This window comes from Eurosta solidaginis, chromosome 3 (assembly GCF_040869045.1).
Source record: "Eurosta solidaginis isolate ZX-2024a chromosome 3, ASM4086904v1, whole genome shotgun sequence".
In the NCBI taxonomy this organism is placed as follows: Eukaryota; Metazoa; Arthropoda; class Insecta; order Diptera; family Tephritidae; genus Eurosta; species Eurosta solidaginis.
Genome location: NC_090321.1, coordinates 30,542,323 through 30,553,257, shown reverse-complemented (window position 1 = coordinate 30,553,257; position 10,935 = coordinate 30,542,323). Strand labels below are relative to the sequence as shown.

Genomic DNA, 10,935 nt, shown 5'->3' with positions numbered 1-10,935 from the left:
ATCAGACCACTATAACATATATCTCCCATAAAACCGATCGTTCAGATAAGAGGATTTTGGTCATTCCTGCTGCAATTTAGAAAGTATAAACGTTAAACTCGGTGATATATATTCTAATATATCATATAAGATATCCTAAAAAAATCACTTTGATCGGAGCTATATATAGTTATATCCCATACAACCGATTGTTCAGATAAAAATATTTTTGGCCATTTCTCCCTTAATTTAGAAAGTAGAAACCTGAAACTGGGTGATATATATTTTAATATATCATCGAAGATTTTTTGAAAAAATCACTTTGATCGGAGCTATATATAGTATATATCCCATACAACCGATCGTTCAGATAAAAAGAATTTTGGCAATTTCTCCCTTAATTTCCGATATAAAAACGTTAAATTTGGTGATATTTATTCTAATATATCATAGAAGATTTCATGAAAAAATCATTTCGATTTGATCTATATAGAATATATCCCATACAACCGATCGTTCAGATAGAACGATTTTTAAGCCATTTCTCTCTTAATTTCCAATATAAAAACTTTAAACTTGGTGATATTTATTCTAATAAATCATAAAACATTTCCTGAAAAAATCACTTTGATCGGAGCTATATGTATATAGTATATAGTATATGCTATATACCTATCCCATACAACCGATCGTTCAGATGGAAACATTTTTGGCCATTTCTCCCATAGTTTCCAATATAAAAACGTGAAACTCGGTGATATATATTCTAATATATTATAGAAGATTTTCTGTAAAAATCATTTTGATCGGAGTTATATATAATATATATCCCATACAACCGATCGTTCAGATAAGGGGGTTTTTTGCCATTATTTGATATTTATCTTAAAATCGTTTAGGTATGTACATCTGTTCACTATATATTTCTTATCTTATACATCCGATTATTTGTATATTACGAACGGGATAAGATTATTGTTCAGCCCCAATCATGAAAGGTATGAAATCTTCGGCACAGCCCAAGGCAGTCCCGTCCTTACTTGTTTTGATTTCGTTTTATAATTCATTAGTCAGTTTGTTGATTTTTGTTGTTTATTTTTTTCTTTTTGTGTGTAGCCTTAATAGGTCAAAGTTGATAAATAATTGCTAGCTCGATTATGGATTTATATGTTATTATGTTAGCAATTTGTGTGTACATCTGCTTTTATCTTTCAAACACCCCATCCCACTTGTTTGTACTTTTTACATTCGAATTACTTTCAATGTTTACAAATATGTCGTTTTGTTAAACTTTTTTGTAAGTTTTGCTGATTTTCTCCGATAATTGCGCAATTTGTTTTTATTAATAAGTTATTGAATTAATAACGTGAGGTAGGAAAAAGAAAAAGTTTGGTTCCTTAGATTTGTTCCGCAAGTTTTGTGGGGTCTCATTTGGAGCCCCTACCTTATTTGCAGTTTCCTTTCTAAGCCTCAAGAGGAATGACACTAAGCCAAACAAAATAAGATTTATTTACTTACTTACTTAATTGGCGCTTAACCGTCCAAACGGTTATTTAAAGAGAAAAAATATAAACAATCAATAAAAAATGGTAAAAGAATGGACCGCCCCCGGGTGGGCTCGAACCACCAACCTTTCGGTTAACAGCCGAACGCGCTAGCCAATTGCGCCACGGAGGCGATATAAAATCGGTTGCTAAAGTAGCTAATTTAAACTTGCAAAAAAGATCCATAGAATGATAAATAAACAGTGACGCTTGTTTAATATTCTATTGTACCGTTGTGATATGTAAATACTGTAATAGTTTAAGGCATCTAATAAATTATTATGACAGTTGGGTTGAATCAAGAGACTAGTCATATTAAATACGAACATATGTGTATATACTCGTTCATACATATGCATGTACATACATTAGGGTGATTCTTATAAATCAAACAAACGATTGTTTGCAGTATCTTTCCTTCAGATCAAAATGTCTAGGTTAACAATAACACACACAAATTTTGTTCCTCATTGGAGACGGTTAACGGGTCACAGAGATCAAAATTAAAACTGCCCTAGGGAGAAGAAAAATTAAAATTTATTTCGATACCCAAAACCAAGGGATTGGATTGCCCTATGAGTTCTAGAGTTTCCATAGATAAATCGTAACTTTGACCCCAGTGCGTCTCTTATCGGACCAAAATGTATACCTTAAAAAAGGTGAGACCGGAAAAATTTTGTATTTGAGTTATGAGGACCACCATTATGTAGATGATAAGTTCCATGTAAATTAATAAATAATTTTTTATTATTAATTTCAGTTGTGCTCCCTAGCAATTGTTCGCTTAACAATATATTCAGAGAGGTATGATATCCATCTGTAGTTGACGGATGAACGTCTAGCAACTAGCTAACTTGAGCAAAGTTGACATACTCGTATCTACATTTCGCACTCAGGTTCCATGCGGTTCCAAGCGCTATGAACTGCTTTAGTAACTTTTGTCTATCCTTCTTTTTATTTTTGCTTCGACATCGGTTCGATGGAACAGTATATAATCCGTTCTTCCCAGACAGCAAGCTCACTTAAACATAAACAAGATGCGCCTTCCATTACCATCAGCGTCACAGAGGTTAAAGAAGCAATCACAAGGCTATACCCGCAAAGGCCGAGGCCCAGGCGGAATACAGATGCTACAATGCCTTGGCGATGAGGAATTCCATTGCCGGGAGAAAGTTTCTAATTTGTCAGTGTTCTTCTTTGTCATTCCTGTGAAATAAATACTGGCAAGTGTTGTACTGCGAACCAAGGATAGTCATAATGCCCGACATCGTTCCCATTGTCAGTAGCGAATACATGGCAAACCGTTCTAATACCTTACTTCACCTCAAATCTCCGGCTAGCCAGTAATCAAAGACCATCAACATCGATAACACTCTTATTAAATTTCGCGGAGTGTCCTTTTCGTTACAAAAAAAAAAAAAAAACAGCAACAACATGCCTCCAAGGCAAATAAGAGAACAGCTCCGTAAGCACTATGAAGATATTCGGCATAAAGGATCTCAGCCATAGAGTGTAGAATAGCATAAGAAGCCAAACCTTACGCGGTCTACAAACTCATTAGCCGAGTCTCAATACACAAATATTGCGGTATACGAAAACCGACTTTCCAGTTATTGGCGCGTCGCTCTGCAATAGCTTCGATCTCCTGATCCTCGTAGTCTTACATACATAGAATAAATTGCCAATATTGTTATTTTCCATATCAGCAAGTTTAGAGTTTTTGTGACAAATTTGAATCAGGTCGTGCTAAGCAGGAAAAGATAACCCAAACTTCTTTAATGTTTAACGTCAAGTATGATTTTGATTTATTCCACATTTCAGTAGGGGGAAGGGGAGTTAAGCATTACTAGTATATATGTACGTGCGTATGTGAAACATATATATTAAGTTCAGAATATCATTCAACATAGTCCTTACATGTGAGCGCCCAACTTAGGGCGGATCAAAGAGATTTAATTGCCCTATTCCTTTTGCATTTCATATCTCAATTCAATTACATTTAAAGTTCTGGGAATTCTTTTCCCATAACTTTTCTCAACATAAACTAAATAAACAAATACTCTCATAAATTAGTTACAAATTTTCTTTGAAACGATATTAGTAAACAAAAACAACAACATTAAACTTATATCCTTATAATCTCTGCCAAACTGTCAACTCAATTTTCAAACAAATCAAGAAAAAATTAAAAATCATTTAGCATACCTAAACTGCATGTGTTGGCATAACAAAATTCAATTTAATTTACAATTTTCAGTTTTTTTTACAAATCCATAGACTTATTGTATGTCAAAGTATAACAACACATACCAAAGCGTAGGGAAAAGTAAAGCAGCCTTTTGTTATACATGCAAATCCGTATAATTGAACAAATTTTCAAAAGCTTATAGAATTATGGTTGCCACACCATGTTTTCCTTTGGGACCAAAATTCATCAAAAAAAAGGACCAAATCTCAAAGAAATGGACCAAATTTTTGTAGTTTCAATTGGCTTACAAATAATTCGGCAATTCACGAATGTGGCGAAATCGTTGTAAAATCTTTAATTTTAGGGTGTGGTAAAGTATAAAGTCACACACATTTTCATTTTAACAAAAAGCCTTATATAAATAATTGTTTTAACGAAAAACCTTAGAGGAAAACACAAGCCAAACTAGTTCTCGTTTTATTTACATAAAAATCTTATTTTTAAACTAAATTTCTCCAGAGCTCGGTTGTATTAATTTTATTATAAAATCAATCTAAATGTAAAAAAATTCTTCCCAATAGCCGGGTGCACCAAATTTTTTTATAATTTAATTCTTTGCTCTTACCAGTGCACCTCACTCACGATTCAATTTTCCCATCTATCGCCTAGATTCAGTAAATGCAAGTTTTGAAATGTACACCTTTTCCATATAATTTGTGTTAGAGCAAAATGTACATTTCAAAACTCACATTTATTGAATCTAACCACAGTCCTCAGATTAACCATTGAGAAGTTTTAAAAGTGTCAACTTAGTAGTATTGGAATTTTGATGACATTTGAAGTTTCTGATCTCCAACGGGAATAATTCGGCACAAAGCGTTTGTATAAGATCTACGTTGAGCATTTGTAAAGTTATCGCTTTCAAAAAATATTTTTGCCTTACTTACAATGAAAATATTCATTGGGTTAAGATAATTAGTATTCTAAATTATATACACTGACATTTTTTAAATATTCAATATTTTGATATAATCATTGTAGCTAAAATTACTCAAAAGTTTCTTCATATTGATGGAATAATATCAGCAGACTAACTTTTTCTGATTAAACTCTTTAGTGCAGGCCGGAAATATATACACTCAGAGAAAACATCGTTCTAAAACGAACGAAATAAATTCAAAATTAAGAACATTCATTGACCAAAGTCTGTTAAGTACGTTTTTTCTTAACTCGTGACCGATGGGCTTGTTTTAAGAACAGTTTTTCCAAGCACACCGTTCGTATTTTATGACCAGTTTGGAATTGATGTGTCAACCTTCTGTGCTCATTTCAATATTAATAACGAAACAAATTATTATTAAAATTCCAAAAAGGTTTGAAAAAACGCATAATATATATTTTTTCATATATTTCTCGTATCAAGAAATTTTTCTTAATTGATGATGCAACCTGAATATATATTTAAAACATTTCATAACAAGTTTGAGAATTACCTGTGCATATGTGAATGGAGCTGAACGAAAAATAAGAGTTAAAAAATAGAATATAAAAAAATTGTTTTAAAAAACTTTATAGTTTAACGGCGATCGAACTCGTGCCACACGATCGCTACCGCAACATCATAGCAGCTGGGCCACTACAATTGCTCGTTAGTCTGTGCCTAATGTTGTATTTAACATTGTATTGCACACGAATTAAACCGTTTCGTTCCCATTAATAGAACATTTGTTCATAATTTAAGACCAGCCGTTCTCTTTTCAAGAAAATGGTGTCAGTTCAGGAACAAGGTTGTTGTTTTAAGAACAGGTCGTTCGTTTTTCAAGAACAAAAGTGTAAGAACATGAAAAGCTTGAATTGAGTCCGGTAGTGCTGGATTTTAGAACGGCGTTTTTCTCTGAGTGTAGAAGCTTTTAATTCTGTAACTTTTATTGAATTTGACAGTTGCACAGCAGAAATGCCATTAACTTGCAGGCACAAAACACTACTGAACACTTTCCACAACAGCCTCATCGATTTGTTTTGTGCTCTGTGAGAAAAATTAAAAAATCGATATCCCAAACGAAAATTAACACTTTCAAATTTTTTTCATAAGATTTTTTTGTAAACATGTTTAAGGGGTCACCTTTTGTTTAGCATGTCGATATATGTGACTCCGTCTATGAAAAGGTGGCTTTTGACTCGAAAAAGAAATTGGGAGAAACAGCTGATAAAGATAAACAATGCATTTCTTCAGTTTCTTAGTAGTTTCCTTTTGCATTATGAACAGTCATGCCCAAAAGGCAAAGCACAAACCAGTTTCTGACCGATATTTTGGCTCCATTGCCATCGAAAAAAATGCTATCAAAAAAAATCTGAGGATGCTTCACCAGCCACCAAAGTTGCATCGAAGGAACCAAAGGCTTCATCGTCTTTCATTTGTTCTCTTCTTTCTCTACATTTTTAGTACACTTCTAAGCAAGTTAGGACTTTCTAGTTTTCACCGCGTGAAAGAGCGTCTCAAAAACTATCGAAACCAGAAAAAAAGTGGAAAAATTATTTTGAGTCATAAGCCGACTTTTCATAGACCGGGTCACATATTGTTTCATAATCTCTCATTACCTATCGATATGCTTGCAGGCCTATAAAATTTAGTTTTCCATACAAGAAAAAGGGACCAGCGGACAAAATGGGGTTGGAAAGGACCATTTTTGGCCCAAATGGATCAAAGTGGCAACCGTATATAGAATATCTATAGCGACTGACCAATCCAACGTCTTAGCTGCATTGTCCACTATTCAGCAAGCACAACTTTTGTTGCTACAAGGATTTTGTTATAATTTTTGTTGTTGTATTTGCTGGTATTTTGTTTGTCAGCAGGATGCCAAACAATAGCAAGAACATGTAGAAAATCTTTTTACCCGCACACGTCTTTTTAAAATTTGCATGCTTTTCCTTTTTTGTGTAACAATAAAAACAACAACTTTTCGGAGCAGCAAACAACGGCCTGACGATTACGACAATGTTATGCCAAGATTTGTCAAACATGCATAATTTATTTATAGTTAAGAAAATTCAATGTAAATAAATTGCAAATGTATGGGCGTAGCAGGATATGGCTGTACATGTGAGTGTATTCGTGTGTGTGTGTGTGTGGAGATTGTTTATTGAAGATTGTGTATAACTGCAAAGTTTTTGAAATGCCAAGCAAGTGAAAAGGTGAGTTTGGGTTAAATAAGTTTTAAAAAAGTGAAAACTTTTAATACGCTGATGATGTGAGCTACAAAGGAGCGGAGCGGGTTTGCGTGTGTACACACACACAGTAAGTTTGTTCTATGGACATTTAGCAAACTTATCATCATCTTTTTATGAGTCTTTTAGATTTTAAATAACCCAACAGCTGTGAAACAAATCAAAAAAGAATTATTTTTTTAAATTAAGCAAATAAATATGCATACAGTGACTACTATCTTGATACACCCCTGAAGTGAAGTCAGTAGCAAGTGATACACATTTACGATTTGAAACTAGACCTTAACCGCCAAATAAGTAGAAAAAAGGCCGACGTCTCAACGCACTGGAAAACATGGAAATCTACAAACAGAAAACAGTCGACGGTAGAATAATAAACGAACAGATAAACACAATTTCTAACACAATATTTGAGCCATTAAAACTTGTTTACAAAAAACAAGTAATAACACAGGTACAACAGACAAAAGCACAACAACAAATAAACACAAAAGAATTAAGGCCCCAAAAGAAGCAAACCCACAAAGAAGGTCAAACGACTAGAATTACTGACTTTTACCTACCTGAGTCAGCCACACAAATCGATCAGTAAAAAGCACCCTCGGTTCTGAATGAACACAGAGCACATACACATTAATACACACAAGCATCAATTTTGAGAATACCTGCTCATGTACTTACGAGCTATAAATATAAGACAAGCGACAACAACAGAGCAGAACGAAAATCGACACTGATTATGGCACAACGCGGAAACCAGTTTATCTCGAAACCAAATTTGACAAGGGATGACGAAAAATCGTTCCAATACTAGTTTGGTAGTAACTAGATTTGCTCCAGTTTTACAATCGACAGAGTCGGTTTTTATATTTCATATTTAACATATGTTTGAGAAAAAGGCTATCCAAACAAAAATAAAACTGCTACCAGCTTTGCGGAGCTTTGACTACGAGTCTGATTGCTTTTGCTACACCTTCCCTTCCGAAAAATGGGCTAATATCGTGCTAGAAGGTACATCTAGAATTTCGGTTCGGTCCGGAAATAGTACCAAGGAAAGAACTAAACTGTAATTTTTACATTAATTCGGAATTGTCGAAATAGTTCCAATAAACGAACTAGTTCTGGGTCGGAAATATATATCTCGTTCAGAACTATAGAAAAGGTAATGCAACGGGTACAATTTCAACGACATCGCCAAGTTAAATCTGCCAGCTGAAAACACGTAAGGAGATGGAGACCGAGCTAGTAGTGGTTTACAATGCAATTGAACCACACCAGTTTTGAACTAGATATTTTTCCCTACAGTGACCTTATACTACCCTATAATTTCTTGGAAGAAAACAAGTTTGTTCTAAAAACTACAAAGTAAGTCTTTTCTCTACCCCTCTAAAAATCTGATTTTTTCGACTATAATTGAAGTTAATGCATTTGGAGCCCATCTTTTAGCGCCATACTAACTTTTAAACACCCCTGCAGATAAAATTTAAGAAAATCGAGAATGTGAAATCTTCGAACTGATGGGACGCACCAAATTTAATGGGGCTACACTGAAATGCAGCCCTGGTTCGGGAAAAATTCCGAGTCGCTCACTTACATAGAACCGGCTGCATTGCGAAGCGAAACTGGTAATTTTCGGATACACATTGAGTCAGTTCTCAGCCATATTTGTACCAACATCGCTGACCGCTGAAGTCTGAGCTAGACGTATTTAAGTGAATTAACCTGAAGCGAATCACCTTAAATCTGTGTCAATTTAAATATTTCAATGGCATAAGAACTAGTACCGTCCTTTGATATGATAGCTCTGCGCTAGATTGGAGCTGGTGCGTTTCACTGCCAAAGTTTATTCTATACTTCCAAATGGAAATCGTAATGAAACTTTCTATATATTTAAACCACTCTTTATCATCTTCGGCTTGATATAGCATACCTCTGATGCAAGAATCACATTGTTCCCTTACACTGCCAACACGCAGCATAACTAAAAACCAAGGCGCAGAAATTAAGTATCCCATCTGGCTCAGTAGTTTTGGCGATCTGATTAGTCCAACAATGCACGATGTAATTCTGTATACATATTATTAGACCCGGCATACCTTGGCTTTTCTGAACCTTGATTTATCTGCATAGTTTTAAAATAACTTTAAAAAGTTTTACAGCTTACTCTCTCTCACTCTTTTAGCTCGAAATCGCCTATTTCTCACTTTTCCTAACTCCCTCCTCTCTTTGATCGCTTTTACTGCTCCTCTCCCTCGCCTGTCCTTACAAACTTTTTTTACCCATACTTTTACATTCTTTCTCTAATTTTTTTATCCATCATCTTCACTTCCGCCCTCTACTTCGGCACTACAATTGCTCCTCTTTATTTTACTCTCGATCATCTCATCCTCATCCTCATTTCATCCTCATCTTCATTCATATCCTCTTTCTCATCCTCATCTTCATCCTATTCTTATCCTCATCCTCGTCCTCATCCTCATCCTCACCCTGGTCGGACGGATTTTACATGCTTCATGCCGACTCCGAAATGTATTAGGAAAGCAGAGCAACTTTTCAAGGTGAATGAAGAAGATTTTCAAGGTTAGGAAGCTTAACAGTTGTTGGCAAAATTAAAAAAAAAATTTTAAGTAAGGTCGATTTTGCCTGGTAGTAACTGTATGCCCTCTATCAATATCTATTCAGTTTATGTACTAAAGAAAGGCTTCGAAAAGGATAAGGATCCTACATAAGCAAACGCACGCCAGTTTCTTAATAGTAGTGATTGTTTTGTGATGATTGCTGTTAGTTAAAATTTGTTTATGTTGTTAGGATATTTTTCCTTACCATATTTCATTTTACATAATTTTTCCTTTACTCGCTACGGTCAGTTTTGTTTGTGTTTATTATGTTTGAGTATTTCTTGTAAACTTTTTTCATTTTGTATTATTCACTGGCTTACGGTTAGATTTTATTGTTTTCCTTTTTCATGAGCAGCGTTATTTTAAATATTCTAACTTTCATTCTTATTTTTATTGTTGTCTTTTTCTTTTCTTGTACTTTGTTAAACTTTGCAAATTGTTGTTGCGACTTTCTGCTTTAATTTCATGGACCTACGCACGTTTGCTAGCCCTATCTTTCCATTTTCATTGGTCTCCCCCTACCAGCGCCGCTGCTTGGATACACACACATACATACTTCATGTTTTCTGGCATGTCACAATGATCCCTTATCATTTGGCGATTAAGCCATAGCAGCATGAGTAAATTCTTCATGTCTCATTGTCAGTTGTTAGTTTTGCATAATAAAAGTCTTAAAACGTCCAAAGTCTTAAGACAATCAAATACCAGCATTTATTTAGGAATTTGTAATTTAGAAACCCATATCAATGTTAATTAAAATGATACAAAAAGGGAACGGAAACGTGTAACAAAAAATTTAAAGTTATCAACGAAATTACTTCTCTCTCGCTTTTTCTTTCCTAAAAAGAAGGAATAGGGGGAGGTGGGAGGGGACGGATGGGATGCCCACATTAGTGGACAACATTCGGACTTAATCTACCTTATTAATGTCATAAATTTAAAAGTTTTAATGTTAAGATGTCTGATTATGCTAATATTCGCCTTTGTGACCCAAAAACTCTTTGCTTCTCAACCACGACAGAATGGTTTGGTTAGGAAAAGATTTGATTTTAGGGTAATTGTTTTCGAAAAAATTCCAGAAATGTTTCAGAAATTTTCCAGGAGTTCAGGGAAGAAAAATAACAGGAATTTAAGGAACATGTAGCGATTCTAGATCTTTCGGATTTGTTTTCGAGATCAATTAAAACTTTTCCGGAATACATCGGGATTTCGCTTGCGATTACTTCGTAACTATTTTAAGGTTATTTTAGAAACATTCTCGGAACTATCTCCAGCTCATTTCGCATTTGCGTTCAAGTAAGTGTCAAGAATATTTGAGGGGTATTTTCGGAAAATGTTTGAAATCGTTTCCGTAATTTTTTCGGAGAAATATCAGAAT

At 34.4% G+C, this 10,935-nt stretch overlaps 1 non-coding gene across 1 annotated transcript; it reads right to left on the bottom strand.

Annotated features, from left to right (window-relative positions):
* Nucleotides 1–1,582: 1,582 nt before the first annotated feature.
* On the bottom strand, nt 1,583–1,656 carry TRNAN-GUU (transfer RNA asparagine (anticodon GUU)). Its single transcript has one exon. It is a non-coding gene; the product is annotated as a tRNA-Asn (tRNA).
* Between the last annotated feature and the right edge of the window lie 9,279 nt (nt 1,657–10,935).